This window comes from Trichechus manatus, unplaced genomic scaffold, assembly GCF_000243295.1.
Source record: "Trichechus manatus latirostris isolate Lorelei unplaced genomic scaffold, TriManLat1.0 scaffold00132, whole genome shotgun sequence".
NCBI lineage: Eukaryota > Metazoa > Chordata > Mammalia > Sirenia > Trichechidae > Trichechus > Trichechus manatus.
Window position 1 is genome coordinate 5,807,011 of NW_004444068.1, and position 20,867 is coordinate 5,827,877.

At 38.5% G+C, this 20,867-nt stretch overlaps 1 protein-coding gene across 1 annotated transcript in view; it reads right to left on the bottom strand.

The window, feature by feature from the left end:
- Positions 1-17,099, bottom strand: part of KCNMB2 (potassium calcium-activated channel subfamily M regulatory beta subunit 2) — a 291,359-nt gene extending 274,260 nt beyond the window's left edge. Inside the window, exon 1 of the mRNA XM_004385093.3 lies at positions 16,167-17,099. The gene's annotated coding sequence lies outside the window, so the exon portion shown is untranslated. The remainder of the gene's footprint in view (positions 1-16,166) is intronic.
- Positions 17,100-20,867: the final 3,768 nt, after the last annotated feature.

The following is a 20,867-nucleotide window of genomic DNA, read 5'->3' on the forward strand; positions in this document are numbered from 1 at the left end:
GGTATATACCCTGTTGTACTGTGGTAATGAGGGCCTACACTGTTGAAATGGGCCCACACATGTCTATGCAGGGGGAAGGGCACTCAAAGTCCATGGATCCCTTATGTCTGTGCCTAGGCAAAGGAGCTGTGCCTACCCTGGGTTCCTGGGTTAGGGGAGCTGGCATTTTACTTTTTCGTGTTTGTTAATTTGTTCACTCTCCAAGGCAGGGAGAATGGCTGCGGGCATGTGATGGATCCTACTTCTGGCCCAGGGGACTCGGCAATTGCTGAAGCTGGTCTGGGACCCAGTGCAGAGCAGGGAGTGGGGAGGTAAATGGGAGAGAGGTTTTTCCCTAAGGGGGATGTTTTTGATCCACTCAGTAGGCCATACATAAGTACTTATCTTTCACTGATTCAGGGCTGCTTCTCACTGGTTCTGGGTGGCTGTGTAGACTCTCTGGCGGTGGGTCTCTCCTGCTGCAGAAAACGTACCTCCCGAGCACCGCTGCTTGCCTGCCTCACTGCTCACTCATAAGCTGATCAGGCCTGAAGGGCTCAGGCTCTCTCTGGCTCAGGTCTGGCAACTCCTTGCTGCTTCCGAACCATCTCTCCCACCCCCTGCCACTCAGTACACTTCCTCAACTCTGCCTTTGATGTTCAGGGCTCCCAGATTGCCATATATAATTGATTTACTTGTTTTTTTGGGTCTTTGTTGTAAGCGGGTCCTCCAGAAGCATCTGACTACTCTGCCATCTTGGCCCCGCCTCCTCCTGTATGGCCTCTTAACTGACAACATCTTTAGACAAAGACCCTATATCCAAACGAGGTCACACTACAGGTAAAGGGGTTAGGACTTCAGCATATCATTTTGGGGGACACAATTCAATCCATAGCAGCCACCTCTAAGTTGTATTCTCTTGGACATGTGAATTACTCTTTTTCAGCCTCAGTTTTCTCCAGTGTAAATGGGACTAGAATTAGCACTCATTGTTAGGATGTTTCTGAGATTTAAATGACGAATGCATGTAAAGTGCTAAGCACCATGCCTTGCACTTAATAAGGGGTTACAAGCTGTAGCATATGCTATTGTTGCATAAAGTGCCTGCTATATACAAAGTGCTTAATAAATGTTGGGTATCATTGTTGGCATTTTTAAGGTCTTATTGTTAGCAGTGACCACATCAAAAATGAATAGATATTTTCCCGTGGTTTCAGCCCCCAGACTGTCTCCAGAAATGCCCAAGTTTTGGTGAAGTAGGCTCCAGAGGCAGGGTGATGGATTCATACTTATGTCACACAGTGAGGCCTAGGAAGAAGAATGTTGGGTTGAGAGTTAGAGGAACTGGGTGGGAAGCCTGGCTTTGCCATTTACTGGCTGTATGACTTAAGACAGGATTTCGATGTTTTCGAACTTCAGTTTCCCTGTCTTAAAATGGGGGTGATGATGTCCATCACACATTTATAAGAATACTTGGAGATGAATTCAGTATGTATTCAATGTGAAACCTACAAAGTAAGGTAAGAAGCTGGTTTATAACTACCAAGAGACACCAGACCCAGCCTCTTGAACAAAAGAGTATCCATACCTTCTCCTGCATCCTACTGGATCTTTGTCAACAGCCCTCACTCTTGCTTTCCTTTTGGGGAAAGATATTTCTGTGAAGGAATGGTATGCTTCCTCACTATCTACTTAGCCCTTTAATGTCAGTGAAACTTGATTTTGCCTGTTAATTTTTTCTAGAAGATGATCTCCCACTTTACCATCGAATTAGTGAAATCTAACATCATTTTGTTGCATTTGAAAATGCCATCGCCATTCTGATTAATAAGGAGCCCTGGTGACGTAGTGGTTAAGTGCTCGGCTGCTAACCAAAAGGTCGGTGGTTTGAACCCACCAGTCGCTCTTCAGGAGAAAGATGTGGCAGTTCTACTCTATCCTATAGGATCTCAAGAGGGATCAGTCCCTGGAGAAGGACATCATGCTTGGTAAAGTACAGGGTCAGTGAAAAAGAAGAAGACCCTCAATGAGATGGATTGACATAGTGGCTACAACAATGAGCTCAAGCATAACAACGATTGTAAGCATGGTGCAGGACTGAGTAGTGTTTTGTTCTGTGGTGCATAGTGTCTCTATGAGTCGGAACCAACTCAACGGCACCTAACAACAACAACAACAAATAGGGTCACTATGAATCGGAATTGACTCTATGGCAATGGGTTTGGTTTCTTGGTTTACTCTGATTAATGACAGAGAATCCTAGCAAGTGCAGAATGGAATGTTTTTTAGATCAACTCTAGATAAGGTCATACACAGGAGAGAAATTTGGGCAAGTTTGCGTGATGCCCAGATAGACCATAAACAAGAGACAATGAGTGTTGTTACTTTTCCTGCTGACCTTTATTTAACAGGATTCCTTCATTAGAAAAGAGCTTGCTTTAGCTTATTCTTAAAATTGTTGTTTGTTCACCTGCTGTGAAAAACGAATAGGCAAGGGCAAACACTGTGGTGTGTTAATAGTTTGCCTACTTGGTGTTAATGGAGTTCTCTCTCTTCTTGTTTCTAATCATCTCTTCAGGCCAGTAACAATGACATTATTATATTCAGTGGGCAAGGACCTGATGGATGAAGTGGATGTAAAGCATAGTATAGGACCCAAAGATATTTCAAAGGAATGTGTACTAAAATATAAAGGACTACTACTAGACATTATAACATTGCTATTTTTATAGGTAAAAATAGTTGAATATTAACAATTTCATGACTTAATTTTTTTTACAGGACATCTCAGCTTAAACTGAACAAAATTCTATTAGTGCCCCACTTAACAAATGGAGACAATGAAATTCAGAGCAGTTAAATGATTTGCCCAAGGACACCTGCTAGGTGGATTTCAAACCTAGGACAATGCAATTTCTATTCCGTTAATCAACCTTTTTATAAAATATAATTTGTATCTTCATGAAATTTGTAAGTAGAAAAAAAAAAGTTTATGTGTGTTTTTGACTATGTGACAAGGAAGTAGCAAAAGGTAAAACCTGCTGAGAAAGTTCATAGAATGGAGAGGTCACTTTCAACTTGGAGGGAGAGAAATGGAAGAGAAGAGAAGAAAAGGGAAAGGGGACAAGGGAGGCTTTATTCATTAGAGACCATTTAAGGATTGTTAGGAATCTCTCAGATGAAAATGAAAGGGGAAGGAGATCTCTCCAAGACTTTGAAATGCATGAGGCCAAGGGACAGAGGCATGAGGATGTGATAGCAATATTTGAAGAGTCAAAAAACCAAACCAAACTTGTCACCATCGAGTTGATTCTGACTCATAGGACCCTAAGTGAGAACCACTGAAGGACTTTGATCATGGAACTCCCATGATGAAAGTCATGCTTTAGAACTATTTATTTGGAAGCTCTACATAGAAGAAAACAGGAGCAGGAAAATATTAAAATTAGAGTAGTTTTTCTCAATATTTATGTGTGATAGATTCACCTATCATGTTTCTAACTTTCCTGGTCCTTATTATTATTTTTTTTAAAGCTGATTAAATAAAGGCCACATGAATTGATATTTTTTAATAGCTCCCCCAGATAATTTTGGTGCAGGTGATTCAACGGCCCCACTTTGAAAAAAAATCAGACTAGAGGCAAGGAGACTACTTGGTAAACTATCATAAGAGTCAATGGGTGAGATTAACAGGGCTTTATTTGTATGAGGAGGAATAAAAGCACAGATGTAAAAGGTTCTATTAAAAGAAGAATCAATAGGACTCAGGCCCATTAGGTCTATAGTTATAGTAGGATTCAAAGACACATCTTGGCTTTAAAATCTAGGTGTCTGAAAGATTGGTTGTGCCATAAATAGAAACACGAGGCTGAGTGAATTTATTAGGTATTGACTGTGTTTAGTTCTGGCAAGTGAATTTTGAAGTGTAAAGATGGCAGTTACAGGAAATTGTCTACTAGGTAGTAGACAACCTAGGGCTTGGGTTTGGGAGCAAGGTCACAGCTGGAGAGATGGTTTTGGAATTAAGTGTACATAGATGATATTTGAAATTACTGAATATGTTTTAAGAAATAAGAGAAAGAAAAAGAGTTTTCAATAAAGGAGACAAAATTAGAAAGAACTGTAAGATAGGATAGGTATCGGGAAAGTGAAATATAATTAAAGCCAGGATTTCAATGGAAAAAAAAAAGGGGGGGGTTCCATAGTTCTGAATGCTGTAGAGAGATCATGAGGACTTTGAGAAGGCCAACAAGTCATTTGATAAAGAGATCCTTGAAAAAGTTAGGAAAGCAGTTGTCGGAAAGCAGAGTGGCCAGAATTCATACACCAGCACCTTAAAAAATGAGTGGGAAGTAGGAAGTGGAAGTAGTGAGTATAGGCTACAATTTCAATTTTTTTAGGTGAAAGAGAACTTGAGTCCCTTTCCAGTATTCTATAACTTCCAGTTATTCAAGCCAGAAAGCCTTGATATCTCTTTATTCTTCCATTTTCTCAAATTTAGCCCATAATCAACTCTCCTAACCATGTCTCCTTCCAGCCACTTTTTTGCCATCTCACTGCTACTGGTCCAAGCCACCACCATCCGGATTACTACAACATTACTTTTCAACTGGCTCTTGGCATCCACTCTTGCCCTTCTTCATTTTGATCACCACATTACAGTTAGAGATATCTTTGCAAAGCACAAATACATTGTCAGCTCCCTGCTTAATACTTTTGATGACTTTCTTTTGCTCTTAGAATAATAAGCAAACAACACAATGTGTCCTGTAAAATCCTACAAAGCCAGGTCCAGATCTTCCTCTCCAGCCTTATCTCTGTCCACATGCTGCTTGGTCCCTGCCATCCAGTCACGTGATCAGAGGTATAGTCTACACCTAATCTCTGTAACAGGCTTCTTTTACTTCTCTCTTCCTTCCTTCATTCTTTCCTCCCTCCCTCTGTTTTTCTTTATTTCTATTACTCCTCCTCACTAGAATGTAAGCTCCATGATGACAGGAAACTTCTCTCTCTCTCTTTCTGTTTCTCTCTCTCTGTTTTTCTCTCTCTCATACACACACACACACACACACACACGCACACACACACACACACGACACTTGACAAATGTTTGTTGAATAAGCTATACTTTACCATTGCACATTCTTTTCTCTGCCTATAAACCTTCTCCTCTAACCCCTGCTGCTTTCACGTTTGCTCTTTTTTTTTTAATTTTCGTGCTTCTTTATTTAGCATCTCCGTCCTCTTTTCCTCAGAAAACCTTTCTCTGACATGCTTGACTACGTTAATGTCTCCAATTAAATAATCTCTTAGCACTTATGACATTTGTAATTGTACATTTATTTGTGAAATTATTTGAATAGTGCCTTTCTCCTCCAGGAGTGTAACCTCCAAGGCGAGGGTTATTTCTGAGTTGGCTCAGCATTATAACCTCAGTACCCATCCCAGTGCTTAGTCCTTAGTGAATGTTCGATAAATGTAGTAGAATAAACGTGTGATTAAGTGAATGAATGCACAGGAAATAAGGGCTGAGAAATGAAAGGGTAGCAGGATAGAGAATGATTTACTTTTCTTTTTTTTTTTAAAGGAAAGTGGACCCCTGAACACATTCACAGGTCTGGGGAAGAAGCTTCTCTTAGTAAACATACTAAATGCCTTTGTGTCTCTGAAATCAAAATTACACCCAAGACAACTTGTTGCACAGGCGTGTCCTTTTATAGCACATCTTCTCTTTTCTTCACGATAGTTTCTTTTTTTTTCCCCCAGTTTCAGTTCAAGCAGACACTAAACCCTCTTGTCAATGGGAAATTGACTTAGAAGATGGAGAAACAGGCTATAATAAACATACTCTAGTTAGTTTTCTCTGTACCAAGGCTATTATCTTTTCCACATCCAAAAAAGATTTTCTGAAATTTGTAAAATATTATCTAAGCATTCCTTCCTTTGTAACTATTAACTTCATTTCCCTCTCTCAACTTTTCTTTTGATTCATTCCAACAAAAACAGTTCTGTGCTATTCTACTTTTATGTTTTAAAGCAAGTAGTTACCTTGAGTCTTCAAGATAACTATTTGCTTTTAGAGATGGTAACATGGCTGTTCCCAAGCACCACACAGGACCAAATAAGAACACTAGGAAGCAAAGTTATACCAGTCATTCATGATCCTCACAGAGGGAAAAAAACTGGATCCTGCTGTAATTCAGCCTTTAAAGTTAGAAGATGTTCTGTTTGTTCTGGATGTTGTGTTTTTCTCTTCTTTTCTTTTTCCCCTAATTCCTTGATTCAGAATATATTGTTAAAAAAAACACAAAAACCCAAAGACAATCAATGATTTCAGAACTACAAAAATACAATCCCTCTGAGAGAGTTTCAGTTCAGTTTGTTGAAGCTACATATTCTGAGATTTGACGAAGCTCCGTGGTCTGAGATTTTCAATGCTTTTACAAAAGCAGACTCTAAACATTCAAGAATTATGTCATGAGTGAGATTTGCCAATGGCTTCTCTTTCCTTCTCATAAAGTGCCTTATGCAGCATGTCCAGAATGATCATCTGCATCTGATGCAAAGCAAGAAACATTCTAGATTTGCATTTGAATTGCTGGCTATTTTTAAATTTCCAAGAGTTTCATTGGGAAAAATACTTTTCTTTGGGGATAAGAGTTACAGAGTCAGATGCTTGACCTTTACCAGATTTTCAGTAAAAAATTTAATAAAAAAAGACTTCAGCAGTATGACAAAACCAAACTTATCATTTATAAAGTCCTGAACTATGTCACAAAGCACAGTGGAATTCCCTAGACACACATACTATAGTGAGGGCTTTATTTGGAGAAGTTTCCAATCTGAAACTTCCTTTGGGAGAAACATATATGAATTGGTTTGGTAAATCATTTCAAATCATGGGAATGCCTGTGAGTAATCAGACCCTATGAATAAACAGGCAACATTGGGACTCACAAGCCCTTCCTTCCCCCATCCACACCATAGCACACAATGGGGATTCAGCAGAATTAAGATTCGTGTGGTTTCCAGATCCTAAATCCCCAGTCAAGTAGCTTGGTAAATAAAGACAAGACATTTACCTGATTCTCTAGTATGTGTTTACCTCAGGGGTAGGGTAAAGGGGAGACGGTATAGCAATCAAAAAGAAGTTTTTTTTTAAAAAAGCATCATATACATTTAATAGAGTTCTATTCACCTAAGCAGTATAAAAACAAAGATATATAACCATCCAAAAGTTTTTTTCTGCTTTTTTTAAAAAAAAAGTTCTGCAATTTTTTTTTTATTTCCTGTTTTGAGTTTCTGTTTATGGTGATGGAAATTTGGCAATGGATATTGGTGATGGTTGCACAACATGATGAATGTAATTGATGTCACTAAATTGTACACATGAAAAACGTTAAATTGGCAAGTGCTGTGTTATACATATTTTTACAATGATAAAAAAGTTATTTAAAAAAATAAACATCATATGTCTTTAATACAATTCTTTTCACCTAAGAATTATAAAAGCCTAGTGTCCGCTCTCAAGGAATTTATTGCCTAATTTTCTGGCCTAGAAATTATACTTTTAAATTTTAATTCCATATTTTACTACTTGCCTAACTATTCTTTCTTACTCATTGAATGGGTTTGTTGAAAACCGAAAATGAGCTCCCGTGTCCAGAATATTCTGGAGTTTTAATTTCACACTCAGGAAAGCATCAAGGTGACAAGGAACCTGTATGTGGGCTTCACCTGACATTTTCTCTGTTTAGTACAAATGCTGGCAAATGTAACCCAAAGCCCTCCTGCCCAGTATTATAAGCATCTTCCATTTCTTTCCTAAGAAGTCAGTAAGCTTGACATTTTGACAGCTGACGTATTTCCTCCCCTTCCCAAGCTCATCTGTCACCTGGCTTTGACAAGGCGGGGTTTTAGGCTTTTGCAGTCTGAGGCTGTCAGACTCGAAGTTGGCTTTGAATGGAAGGCTCTACCATGTTCTTTAGAAAGATAGGGTAGCAGCTATGGGCAAACAGCACAGAGGAAGGGGTGGGGAAACAGTCAGAATAAGCATCTGATATGGGGCTGAGAATGTGAAGAAAATGTGAAGGACAGGTGAATAAGAGGCGAGGGAGCACATGGCAGGTCCAGTGCTTTATGATTATAAAATAGCTCCATGCAGCTCTGTATTTCTGGGGTGTGTGATTTATCTGTCCCTTTTGTCATTTACCCTCCTTAGGTCAAACTGAACACTGAGAAATCTAGTATAGATGTCACTGATTCATTCATTCAAGAAACACTTACTGAACATTAACTACTGCCGGGAGTTCTGCTAAACACTGGAAATATTGTGATGACTATAGCCCAGTCCTTAACCTCCCAGGGACTTCCAGTTTAATGGGGGAGCCAGATAAGTGAACCAAAGATCAGAACACAGTGTGATAAGGGCCATGGTAGAACTATGCACAGGGTATTCTTGGAGCACAGAGGAGTGACATCTTCTGAAGATAATAATAAAATAAATAAATAAACCTTTGAAAATTCTGTGGCATTTTTATGACAATGGTGTATCCATACTTTTTAAGGGTGATGCTAATGTTTGGACCAGTTGCAATTCCAGAGGTGGTTTTGAGAAATGTCAAGATATTAAAGGAAACACCCACCACAGTATAATCATCAGCTGGGCAAAACCAACGTTCAGGGATCTGAAAAGTGAGGAGCTATTTGGTGCAGGATGAAGTTCAGAATTGATTAAAGAAAAGAAACGTTTAACCAGGGTAGTAAATCACTATTTGAGAGTTTCTCAATAGACTAATTGGAGATGCTGATATTTTTATTGAGCAATTAAATGAAACTCCATTTGTATTCAGAGATTAGTTATGCTTAATCTAGAGTAATTGATGATGCTAATTGCCCATTTCACGCACGTTGCGCACTGAATTCCCACTGTGTGAATGTGCACACTCCTCCTTCTGGTCAGTTTACTAGTGATTAAGCCGGTGCAGCTACAGAGTGAGGAAGACACTGGAAGTGTTGAAGCTGGAGACTGACAAGCCTGGGGAAAGGTACTCAGTTGAAGTTCTAACTGTCGTGGGCACATGAGTCTATAAAATTGGGTCCCGTATCTTGGAGAAGCAGATATTTACTCAATTTTTCCAGAATTACCTTTTTCATTTTGGTCCCACTAGGAAATGAGCAAATGCCGCACATTTCAGGAAAATCTGTTTCTGGTGCTGGTCAGATGCTCAAAAGCCTTAAACTCCTAAGTGGCACGTTGACACTTAAATGAGATCAGTTGAATGAATGTGGAGATGAGCAATACCAAGGAATAAAAACTGAAGGAGATAATTTCAACCAAATCTCTCAGCGTCATAATATATATATCAATTATATAATCAATATGTATATATACACATATCTATCATTAATGTTGAAAGTTTCATTTTTGATAATAATAGTTAACATTATAAAAACCCGTTGCCGTCGAGTCAATTCTGACCAGAGTGACCCTATAGGGCAGAGTAGAACTGCCTCACAGAATTTCCAAGGAGCATCTGGAAGATTCCAACTGCCAACCTTTTGGTTAGCAGCTGAGCTCTTAACCACTGTGCAACCAGGGCTTCTAATAGGTAATATTTACTACGCACTTAATTTGTGCCAAGCATGGTGCTGACAGCTATGCATAGATTATCTCCTTTAATCCTCACAGCAATCTCACAAGTGATGTACTATTACTGTCTACATATCAACAGAGGAAAAGAAGGCTAAGTAGGGTTAAACCACTGGCAACCGACAGAGCTGGGATTCAAATCAAAGTCTACAGGGCTGTGAAGCTGCTGCCCCGACACTCCAGCTCTATTGTGGTGTTTGTCTAAAAGACTGAGGTTTTTCTTAATGGGTAAACTTGCAGTCAGTTAAGTTATTTCCAGAAGTATAAATCTACTTTTTGTTTAGGGAAGGAAAACATAAGACACCCATATTGTTCACAGAGGAAAGAAAAATCTCTTCTTTAGATCCTCCTTTCTAAAAAAATTCCCCCAATCACTGGCAACCTTCGGTCACTGAATAACATTTAAGATGGTCCATCTGATATTCTATTTACCAACAGTCTCTGTGGCTGAATGGAGAGTAAATTTAGAGACCTTATTAGCTCTTAGACCTCTAGCAATTCCTAAATTGATAAACTTCTCTACACTTTAGTTTTCCTATCTGTTCAATGGAAATTATAATATCCACTGCCCAGGGATGCTGTGAAGATTAAATGACAATACTAACAAGGAAAGTGTTACTTTTTAAGCATCTCCTCTGTATCAGGTACTCTGTTGGGGCCCTTGCATATATTATTACATTTAAGCATTACTGAAGTATTACTATCACCAATTTCTGATGAGGAAATGGAGGGTCTGTGAGATTAAAAAAATAAAACAAAAGAAAACAAACAATTTGCTTAAGTTCACATAGGTATGAAGTAGAGATGGTGGAAATCAGACAAGGTCTATATATTCTGGAAGATTGTGCTTTTCTCAGGTGTTATATCCTATGCACATCACACTGTCTTTCTAGACTGCAAAGCACTCTAGAAATAGTAGGCATTACTATTTATACCCAATTTGGAGAATAAAATTATTTTATTATACTTCAATTGTTTGAAAACTTTTATTTTATGATTGTAGAGACGGTCACTGATAGGTGGACAATGAGACTCTCTATGCTGATTTTGAGAGAATGCAAATAAATTGTATAATTATTGATTATTGTGGGTTGATTGCCACACAGGCTACTGGGGCTTATATGCCCAGAATAGCATATTGACCCCAACCCTACATCCAACCTGGTTTGACCATCCCTTCCCTCTTCACTAGGGTAGGTCAGAGAAAATATAGGACACGTCTACCTGCATAGTCATTTGTGTAGGAGATCTGTCAAAATGTCCTTTTTGAAATAGAAGACATCTTTTGGATGAGATCAAATTCAACCAAATTGAATTTTTATTTGCTTTGACATAGATTGGAATCAGTGATGTGATTTTTTTCTTCCTTGTGTAAAGAGGAGAAGGAAAATCATCTTGATAAATTTCCTTGACTTTCTTGAAGGTATTTGGGGTCTTTCTCTTTGGAAAAGACAGCAAGGTGTTATGAGACAGAGCTTGAGCCTGAAGATGAAAAACTTAGGCATGAAGTCTAACGTTACTGATAGATTTTGATTCGAATCTGTTCACATTCCTATATTCAAAACATTCAATTCCTCTGTTCAATGATTTCTTCATAAATTTGACAAACAGTTATTGAGCACCTACTATTTTAAGAGGCCCTATTCTAGGTGGTGGCACAGTGATTAAGAGCTACGGCTGTTAACTAAAAGGTCAGCAGTTTGAATCCACCACCTTCTCCTTGGAAACCCTATGGGGCAGTTCTACTCTGCCCTATAGGGTCGCTATGAGTCGGAATCAAGTCAATGGCAACAGGTTTATTCTAGGTGGTGTGGATACTTCAGGAAACAATACAAAATCCTTGCTCTCATAGAGTTTACATTCTAGCAGGAGGGAGATACACAATAAAAAGTGAACATAAAATGTGTTAGGGGAATATGGTCTGCTACAAAAGACCTCTTTAAATTGTTGGAAAGCAAAGATGTCACCTTGAAGACTAAGGTGCGCCTGACCCAAGCCATGGTGTTTGCAATCGTCTTATATGCATGTGAAAGCTGGAAGATAAATAAGAAAGACTGAAGAAGAACTGACACCTGTGAATTGTGGGGTTGGTGAAGAATATTGAATACACCATGAACTGCCAAAAGAACGAACAAATCTGTCTTGGAAGAAGTACTACCACAATGTTCCTTGGAAGCAAGAATAGCGAAGCTACGTCTCACACACCTTGGACATAGTATCAGGAGGGATCAGTCCCTTGAGAAGGATATCATGCTTGGTAAAGTAGAGGATCAGTGAAGAAAAGGAAGACCCTCAACGAGATGGATTGACACAGTGGCTGCAACAATGGGCTCAAGCCTACCAGCAATTGTGAGGATGGCGCAGGACTGGGCAGTGTTTCATTCTGTCACTATAAGTTAGAACTGACTTGACAGCACTTAACAACAACAACAACACTGAGAAAAAGAAAGCAGGGACTGGACATAGAAGGTGTGCAGTAGGATGTGATTTGGAAGATGATTTTCAGGAAAATCTTCTCCGATAAAATGACATTTGGGCAGAGACCTGAAGGAAGTAAGGTACTGAGTCATTTGTATATCTAGGGGAAGACTTTTCTAGGCAGGGGCACAGCAGTGACAAACATCCTGAGATGTGAGAATGTGTGGTGGGTTTGAGGAGCAGCCAGAAGGCCAGTGTGGTGGAAGTGGAGTGAGAGATTAACAGAAGATTTCAGAGAGGAACTAGGGGAGTGAGTCATGCATGGTGGCCTTGTGGGCCATTGTAAGGATTTGGCTTTTATTTGGAGTCAGATGAGAAGATATTGGAGGCTTTTGAGCAGGGGATATTATGATTTAACATCAATTTTCAAATGACCACTGATGTTGGGTGCAGAATATAATGTGTTTATGGGGTCAGGGAGTTGCAGAATTAAGAGACCAATTATGAAAATATTGGAATTATCTAGGTAAGAGTTGGTAGTAACTTGACCCAGAGTGATAGCAATAGAAATGGTAAGTAATTGAATTCTGGATATATTTTGAAGGTAAGGGCAATGGAGTTTTCTGTTGGATTGAATATGAGATATGAAGGAAAGAGAAGTCAAAGATGACTTCAAGATACTCCTTCTGAAAAGAAACTGCAAGAATGGAGTTGCCATTTACTAAAATGGGAGAAATTATGGAAAGAGTGCATTTTCTGTGAAAATTCAGAAATTTGATTGTGAACATGTTAACTGCAAGATTCCTATAAGATGCCCAAGTGGAAATGTTATTTAGGTAGTTGGATAGAAGTGTGGAAGTTAGAACTTATGAGCTGTCTATGTATGGATAGTTTTAAGGTTTTGAGTCTGGATTGGACTCTTCTAGGGAGTAAGCATAGGTAAAGAAGGGGTTTCAAGTTGAGCCATGAGGCACTCCAAAATTTAAAGATTTAGGGGATGATGAAGAACCAGCAAAGGAGATTGAGAAAATTCTCTGTAAAATAAGGAGAATGTGTGTGTGTATCGCTATCTCTGTCTCTGTCTCTATGTATATATATTATCACCTCTCTGAGGAAACCTGAGTCAAGGGGTAGATTCGGTTTCTGAGAAATGATGACACTGAGTTTTTCATGACATGTGCCAAAAAACCCAATGAGGAAAGGGCTCTGACAGGGAAATGGCATCTCTGCTCAGTTCTTCTTGAACCAACAAATAACTTTGAAATTTAGAGTGAAGAAGTAGAGGGTGATATGAAGTATGGCAATGGGAAAAAATGGCAACATGGCTGGAAAGGGAGGCATGGATAAGCTGCAGTCTTCTTGTGGCTGCTAATATAATACACACTCTTTGAAATAGATTTAGTAACCATATTAATGAGTAAAGAGAATAAAATGCACAAATATCTCCACACTGAGATAACCACTGCTAACATTTTGGTACTCATTTTCTAGTTCTTTGTTTTCACAATACACATATATCGACAAAATTAGGACTATATTATATATACATTGTTATAGTCTGCTTTTTGATTTCATACGATAGGATCAAGAGCTTTGGAAGATGCATTTTTTATTATATTTTGATGAGAGAAGGAGATGATCAAAGAGAAGATTGTGTTAGTTTGAGAAATGTGTGGTCCAATATCTACCAATAAAGTAGAAGGATGACTGTGTGTGTATGTGAGGGAGACAGAGGACAAGGACGACTCTGGATGCTAAGTGTCTTGGTGACTGATATGATGACTGTGCTACCCATGGGGACTGAGAAAACAAGAATGACTAAACCTTTGCTTATTTTTTATGTCAGGGTGAATTCCAGTCTTTTTCTTTCTAAATAGCTAGAGAATTGTTGGTTTTTCGTTACTAGATATAGCAGAAACTGAAAAGAAGGATAACTGGAAATGTTTCAGTTGATGTCTGCCAATGTCAACAGACAACTAAATTAATGTGTGACACAAAGTAGATTGTTTTGACTAAATTATTTGGTCTAGTTTTCTCCACAGCTTACAAAGTCAAAAATTGCCACATCTCTCCTATATTTTTCATGTTATGGGGGTATAGTTTAGACACATATAACATTAAAATGGTAATTTTTTCATAAATCTGGGAAAATTATGAAAAATCAGTGCAGTTTATCAGTAAAGTGTCATGAACATGACCAGAGGAAAATAACTTCTCCTGCTGACAACTTTTACGGCATGAATTGCCTCTAAAAAAATAATTACTTGAGGTGATTAGATTCAGAAGATATTTGTAAGACCAGAGACATGAAATTTGTTTTAAAATAAATGCAATTAATGAATCCAATAGAATATTCAGTTGTGAACTTCTGATAACAGTGAGTAAAAAATGTGCGTGTGCTTCTGTTTGTGTATTGCATGCTCTCACTCCTATATTTGAATTCTTGAATGGAGAGCTCAGTTGCCTAGAGAATGGGACTTTACAAGGTCAAGGCCACACATTTCACTGGCCACACAGAAGCACAAAACTTCGTCATAGCCATCAATTGCACCAGAAGCTCCAGACAGTCCTCTCAGGGACATGTGCTCTTGGTCATATAAAGATCAGCTAAAAGAGTTCAGATGGTTCAGTAATATCCATCATACTATTAAGAAAAAAGACACACAACTTTAAGTACCAATCCTACCCACCGTGGAGCAATGATTTCAACTTTGTATGTGAGTGGCAGTATATACACAGAAGCTCACAAAGGTACGTACTTAACTGCATCAGAGAAGAGCAAAAGCCCCACTTTGCCTTAATTTCAGTATTTAGCTGAAAACATACTATAATTGTCTTTCACTTTTATTCCTAGTTAATATCGTATTAATATAGAGGTTTTAGAAGCATTTGAAGAATATTACATTCTTTTAAATATGCAGTTATTTAATCTATCTTTGCCATTTGTTATAACCAAGTCAATCCATCAGAATATAGAGTTTTCCAAAATATAAAGTAGCATCTCTGCATCTTGGAGTTAGGAAGTCAATCCGGCAAACAACGCAATAGCCCTGAGAAACTCACTACGTTTCGGCCACTTCACACTGAGGGTCATATGCAATGACAAACACTGAAACTTGCACCATTGATCAAGTTGGGAACCACTGGCTTCTGATCATTGCATTTTTTCCTTTAAACATCTCAGCCTGTCATTTCCTGACATTTCCTTTTCTGGTTGAGCGCTACTGATTGTATAATAAAGTACAAAGCAGTGTAAGTTCCTGTGCAAATCCATTCATTATCCACTGGACTTGGGAACCCAACAGCCCCTCTCATCTCTCAAGGAGAATTATGCTTTCATGCTGTTCATTTAAAAAATAAAAATAAAAAAGGTAAAACGTCAAGTCCATAACCTCCATAACCTCTAACGGATCACCATTTCCATCTGCAGCCCCGGCAGTTGTTTGAAAGCAAGAGCAGGACCAGAGAGAAATCCCCTTCTTTTAGTCTAAAACTCTTGCTCTGCTTTAGCAAAACCATTAATATAACGTGGATCAGCCTTTCCATATGCAAAATGGACGGAGGCACCCAATTTTCTTTTATAACAAATTCAACCCCAAATAGTTCTGTATCAGGGAAATCAGTCGTTGCCCTCCAATTTCCCCTTATAAAAAATTACACTGAACCTCTCAAAGCACACTGACCATGGGAATAAAATATTTATCTAACAGGTTTCAAGTCTTAAGGATAGCTTCCTCTTTATGTTTCTGGGACCTTAATACCTCCCACCCACGAAAGTCCTCACTCAACCCTACCAACAGCCCAGCTGGCACCACAGATAAGAAACGAACTGTTTTCTTCATGACCTCTAAGCAGTCTACTCCACGGGAAGAGCAACGTGGAATGCACACTCAGCAGGCTCCGCGCCAGAGCCAGTTTGTCCTCGAGGCATTTCTGCCATAAAAAACATAATACTATCCACCGTGTTTTGCTCCAAGCAGAACCGTCTCCCACTCCCCCTCTCTCCCCTTCCTGCTTCTCACTCCGCACCTGGCTGCAATTCACGACCGACAGGGCACAGCGCAAACAAAAAGCACAAAACAGCAACAGATTCCTTTGTTTTACATGCAAATCCTACCTCCGGTAGTTGTCACATCTTCCTCAAAAGCCACGCTTAATTTTTAATGATAGCGATCCAGTGCAGTCCTCCAAATAGCCACCAGTAATCATCGCTACCTCTCGTGCCTAAAGCCTTCCTGGACCATTAATGTCACAACCCTTGCTAACTCTTAGCTTTAACACTCCCTGCTCAAAATGTCTGAAAGAGTTTGGAAGGACAATAGAAGTGACAGGCACGCTAGACAGCCATGCTTGAAATTAGTTATCGGGAGCTCCGTTAAAGCTGCTTCATACTGTTTTTAAAGCGTGCAGAAGGTAGGTTTTATTAGCCTATGATACTCATGCTGTTTCTGTTTTTATTAAATACAGTAATAGGCTGTCTGTTAGCAATGCTGTGATAAGTGCAACCTCTCTTCCCCACTGCTTTCGAATTCTCATATTAAAAAAGGGAGAGAGGGCTCAGACTTCCTTAGAAGACCGACACCATCCAGCCCACTAGGTCAGATTTCCAAATCCTCTTTAACCACAGAAGAAAGAGTTCCTTTTGCAAATAGGGATTTCTACATAAAGAGTGCAGTTGGGAATCAACCTCTAGGATTCTCCAAACAATTCTCTCACTGCCGGCAAGGGACTTCTGCTCTTTCTAGTTATAAAAACAGGCGTTCTCTGGACTTAGGTAAGAGAATCAATCCAAACAGGAAGCGTTCTCACCATCATCGAAGGTAGGATTTACAACATACAATTATACAAATTCTCAAATCAAATTCTTCAAAAATGTACTAAATGGACTGAATGGATAAATGGGCACAGTAAGTAATTATTGCATGCTGATTTACAAAGTTTTGTGTCAGTAATCATATGCCATGCACTAATTGTCAAAATGGAAAGACTGAATGGTACGTGGGAAGGATGGAGAGTGTACTCTACCTTGATCCACTTTTGACAGTCATAATCAGGGAAGGTGGAAGAGCCATTTCTTACCATGGTTCAAGGATGAGGGTATTGCTGAACTGGAAATGCTACTCTGAAAAGTTGTAAGTACCCTTCCAAATAGGGAAGCCAAAAAAAAAAAAAAAAAAAAGTTCTTGGTAGCTCACACAAACACAGAGAATGTCTTATGCTCCAGCTACTCAGATTTATTTTAATAATTAGTTTTTATCACTCAGTCCTTTGTCCTTTTCTTTGACTTTTCTTTCTCCCCTCCTGCTATCTAAAGGGCAATAGAGTTGTGTAGTACTTACTATGGAAGCTGAATGGCCTGCTCCAGGGGAGGGGCTTAGGAAGGATTGAACTCACTTAGGTCAAGTCTATTCTGACTCATCGTGACCCTATAGGACAGAGTAGAACTGCCCTATAGAGTTTCCAACAGAAAGCAGACTGCCACATCTTTCTACCGTGGAGAGGCTAGTGGATTCCAACCTTGGACCTCTCGGTTGGCAGCTGAGCGCTTTAACCACTGCACCACCAGGGGTCCTTAAGCAGCAGATGTACGGACGGAATTGAAAATGAGGACTAATTAAAAAAAAAAATGATTACAAAGCAAACCTTCAAATACAGGAATCAGCACTATCTAATTACTGGTAGTTTTGTTATCTAGAAATGCTCTAATGATCACAGCATCCATTGTTTTATTATATGTAAGAACTGAATATCTGAATTGTTCAGTTCTGATAAAAGAAAGCTCCCCTCCCTTCTTTTCTAAACTCCTGGTGGCTGGTTTGAACACGCCTCTGAATTCTATGAGCATGTTAGGTGTTACTGGACTGCTCACGATTTCTTCTTAGGAGTAAAATGTGATTTAATGGAAAAATCTTCATGTATCACAAACCATAACCACATTTCACTCTGAATATTTTTATAGTGGTTTCCCTAGAGCAATATCAAAATCAGAAAACTGCTTTAATTTTAATTTCAAAAAATAATTCTGTCCCTATTAAGTTGGTAGGACAAAGTGAAGCAGCATTTGTCAAATTTTCATTTTTCCAAGTGGGAAAAAACAAACGAACAAATGATTTTTATGCCAAGTGTATGTCCAAGACCTTTCATTCGTCTCATGGCCAACCAAGAGTAACTCTTTCTTACCACAGTAATTATATTTTAACAGTTGTAAGGAGTCAGGGGAATAGAAAATTATTGTCTTTAGTACTTCAGTCTCACAGTTGGTAATTGGAGTAATAGACACCACTCAAGTGTGAGCACAAAAATTCCAAAATTCAGCTTGAATTGTTAGGAGAAACTTCTTCAGGATTTTATGGAAATTCTGTTTTATATAGGCAAATCTATCATCCAAAAAATCGTAATGGAAGAAGGATTATTTCAGGGGAACAGAATTTATGAATATTCTCTTTAAAAAATGATGGGAGAGTAGTATTATAAATTGTATATGCCAAATAATTTTTTCACATGTAAGAAAGTGTTTAAACGATACCCTAAGCATTATTAAAAGTTATATATAATATACATGCTTTATATATGTATATACTATATATATTAACGATATATACACACAGATGTAAGTATATATTATATATATTAAAGATATAAAGTACATATTATATATATACTAAAGACAGAGGGAGGGCGGGGGAGAGAGAGAGAAAGAGACAGAGAGAGTAACGTTCAGAAAACACCATAGTTGAATACTTTCCTCCAGTTCTACATGTTGTTAATTCAGGAAACAACTGTTAATGAGGCAAGAGAGAAATGAGTAAGATTTTGATCTTGGGATGAGGTAATCGGGAGGGACTTGAGCAGGGATGGCTATTGGTGCTATGCTTTAGGAAGTTTCTGTCCCTGGAGAAGCAAAGAGAGTAGGTCGTTTGGACTTCTCTGAGAATGAAGTAGGGTGCTGGAAGGGGCAATGTTCAGCTGGGATTGGAAGCAGTGTGGAAGACAGTTTGTTGCCATAATGGAGGCCCTGTTGCAAGTCAGTTCAGACTTGGTAATGGAGGAGGAGAAGGAAATGAGGGAAGGAAGGAAGAGGAAAAGGGAAAAGAGATCTACAAGGGAAGAAGGAAAGGATTTCTTGTGGGAGCAGCCTGTTGGAGAAGGGCCCAGGCTTTGGAATAAGGAAACCTGATTTTGAAACTTAGTTCTGTTAGTCTGTTTGAGCCTCTCCTGTAAAATGCAATGATAAAAATGACTATTGCAAGATTGTAGTGAAATGACAAGGTACATGAGAAAGTATGAGTAAACCTCTTTGTAAACAGAAATACCAAAATAAATATTAGTTATTACTCAGCAGGCAGAAAGAGGGAGATGAAGGACAAGGGAAGGGGAAAGAGGTAAAAAGAAAGAACAGGAAGAAAAGAGGCGGAGGTGAGAGAGAGGGAGAAGAATTTCTCCTGTTCAATCATACAAGATAGAATTTCTTTCTCGTTTTTGTTTTGCTTTCGGGAACACATTCCAATAACTTAAGTTCTACGCCTATAATGAAGTTTCAGATAATAAAATGTCGTTGGAGCTTACACCTTCTTCAACAAGAGAGCAACCTATACTGAATTTTGTTTTATAAGCTTGTTCTACCATTTTGTAAACAGCTGATCTGAGGATTGAATTTAGTAACTCTCAGCCTTGCTTTTTTGGATGGTTCCCTTGAGAATGAAGTTTGGGCAGCAGAAGGCAGGAACTGAAGTGATATTTCAGAGCTATATTACCAAATACATTCAGCAAAAGCAGTCTGTGCGTCTGTAACTTGATAACATTTTCAACAGCATCTGCTCTCCAAATACATGTAAGAAAACGTGTTCTGTAAAGAATTGGTGTGTGTTAACAAATATTAGGATGAGAACCGGAGGCTGGGCAAGAGTGATGTGATCACATATGCAGAGAATTTACAGTTTACGTGCACAGCCTACAAGTTAAATGGTTTAATGAATGGAACAATGAGTGAATAATTTCATTATAAGTCATCACTATTAAAATGAAAATTTGATAGATACATAACCAGAAAGTGTAGTTATCTGTTACAGATACAACTGCTAATTATATTTTGGAATATATAATTTATGCTACAAATAACACAGAGAGTAACTGCTTTTGCCCTGTTGTGACTATTTTCCAGGAACTACAGAAAAGGTAGTTTAGAAACTGCTTCCTTCCTGTTACATTCTTGTGAATGCTGAGGCTGAGTCACTCCAAAGTGATCTTCAGCTCCAGTTTAGACGTACAGAACACATACTCTAGTATAAGCTTGAAGTCCTAATTCTAGAAAGTCATTTAAAAAAAAAATGAAGAAAACCTGACATTAAAATAGTGTCTAATTTCTGAGACAGAATAAAAGTGTCTTTCCTTGGTCTAAATTAATTTTCATAAAAATTTTTCTTCTAATGTTTTTTTCTAAAAGAAAGTTTACTAATGGACTCATAATTTCTAAGTTTTACATTTATAGAGTATATTCACACAACATCATGTATGATCCTCAGAACAAGGTTGTTGGGAGTTAGGACAAATATTAATAGTTCCATTTTCAGCTGGGAAATTGAGGATGAGGGAGGCTAAGTGATTTCCCCAAGATCACATAGCCCGTAAGTATGTCTTCTGACTCATCATTCAGTGTTCTTTTTACTTTTCTTTGGGTGAAAACTTCTAGGAACTTTACTCTCTACTTTATGAAGTGTAGAAATACAAAAATTGGAAAAACAATAAGCATGAATAGGAGCTTGCTGACAGATTTCTCTCTTTCCAACTGGCAAATACTCATGGCTGGGTTTTTCATCTT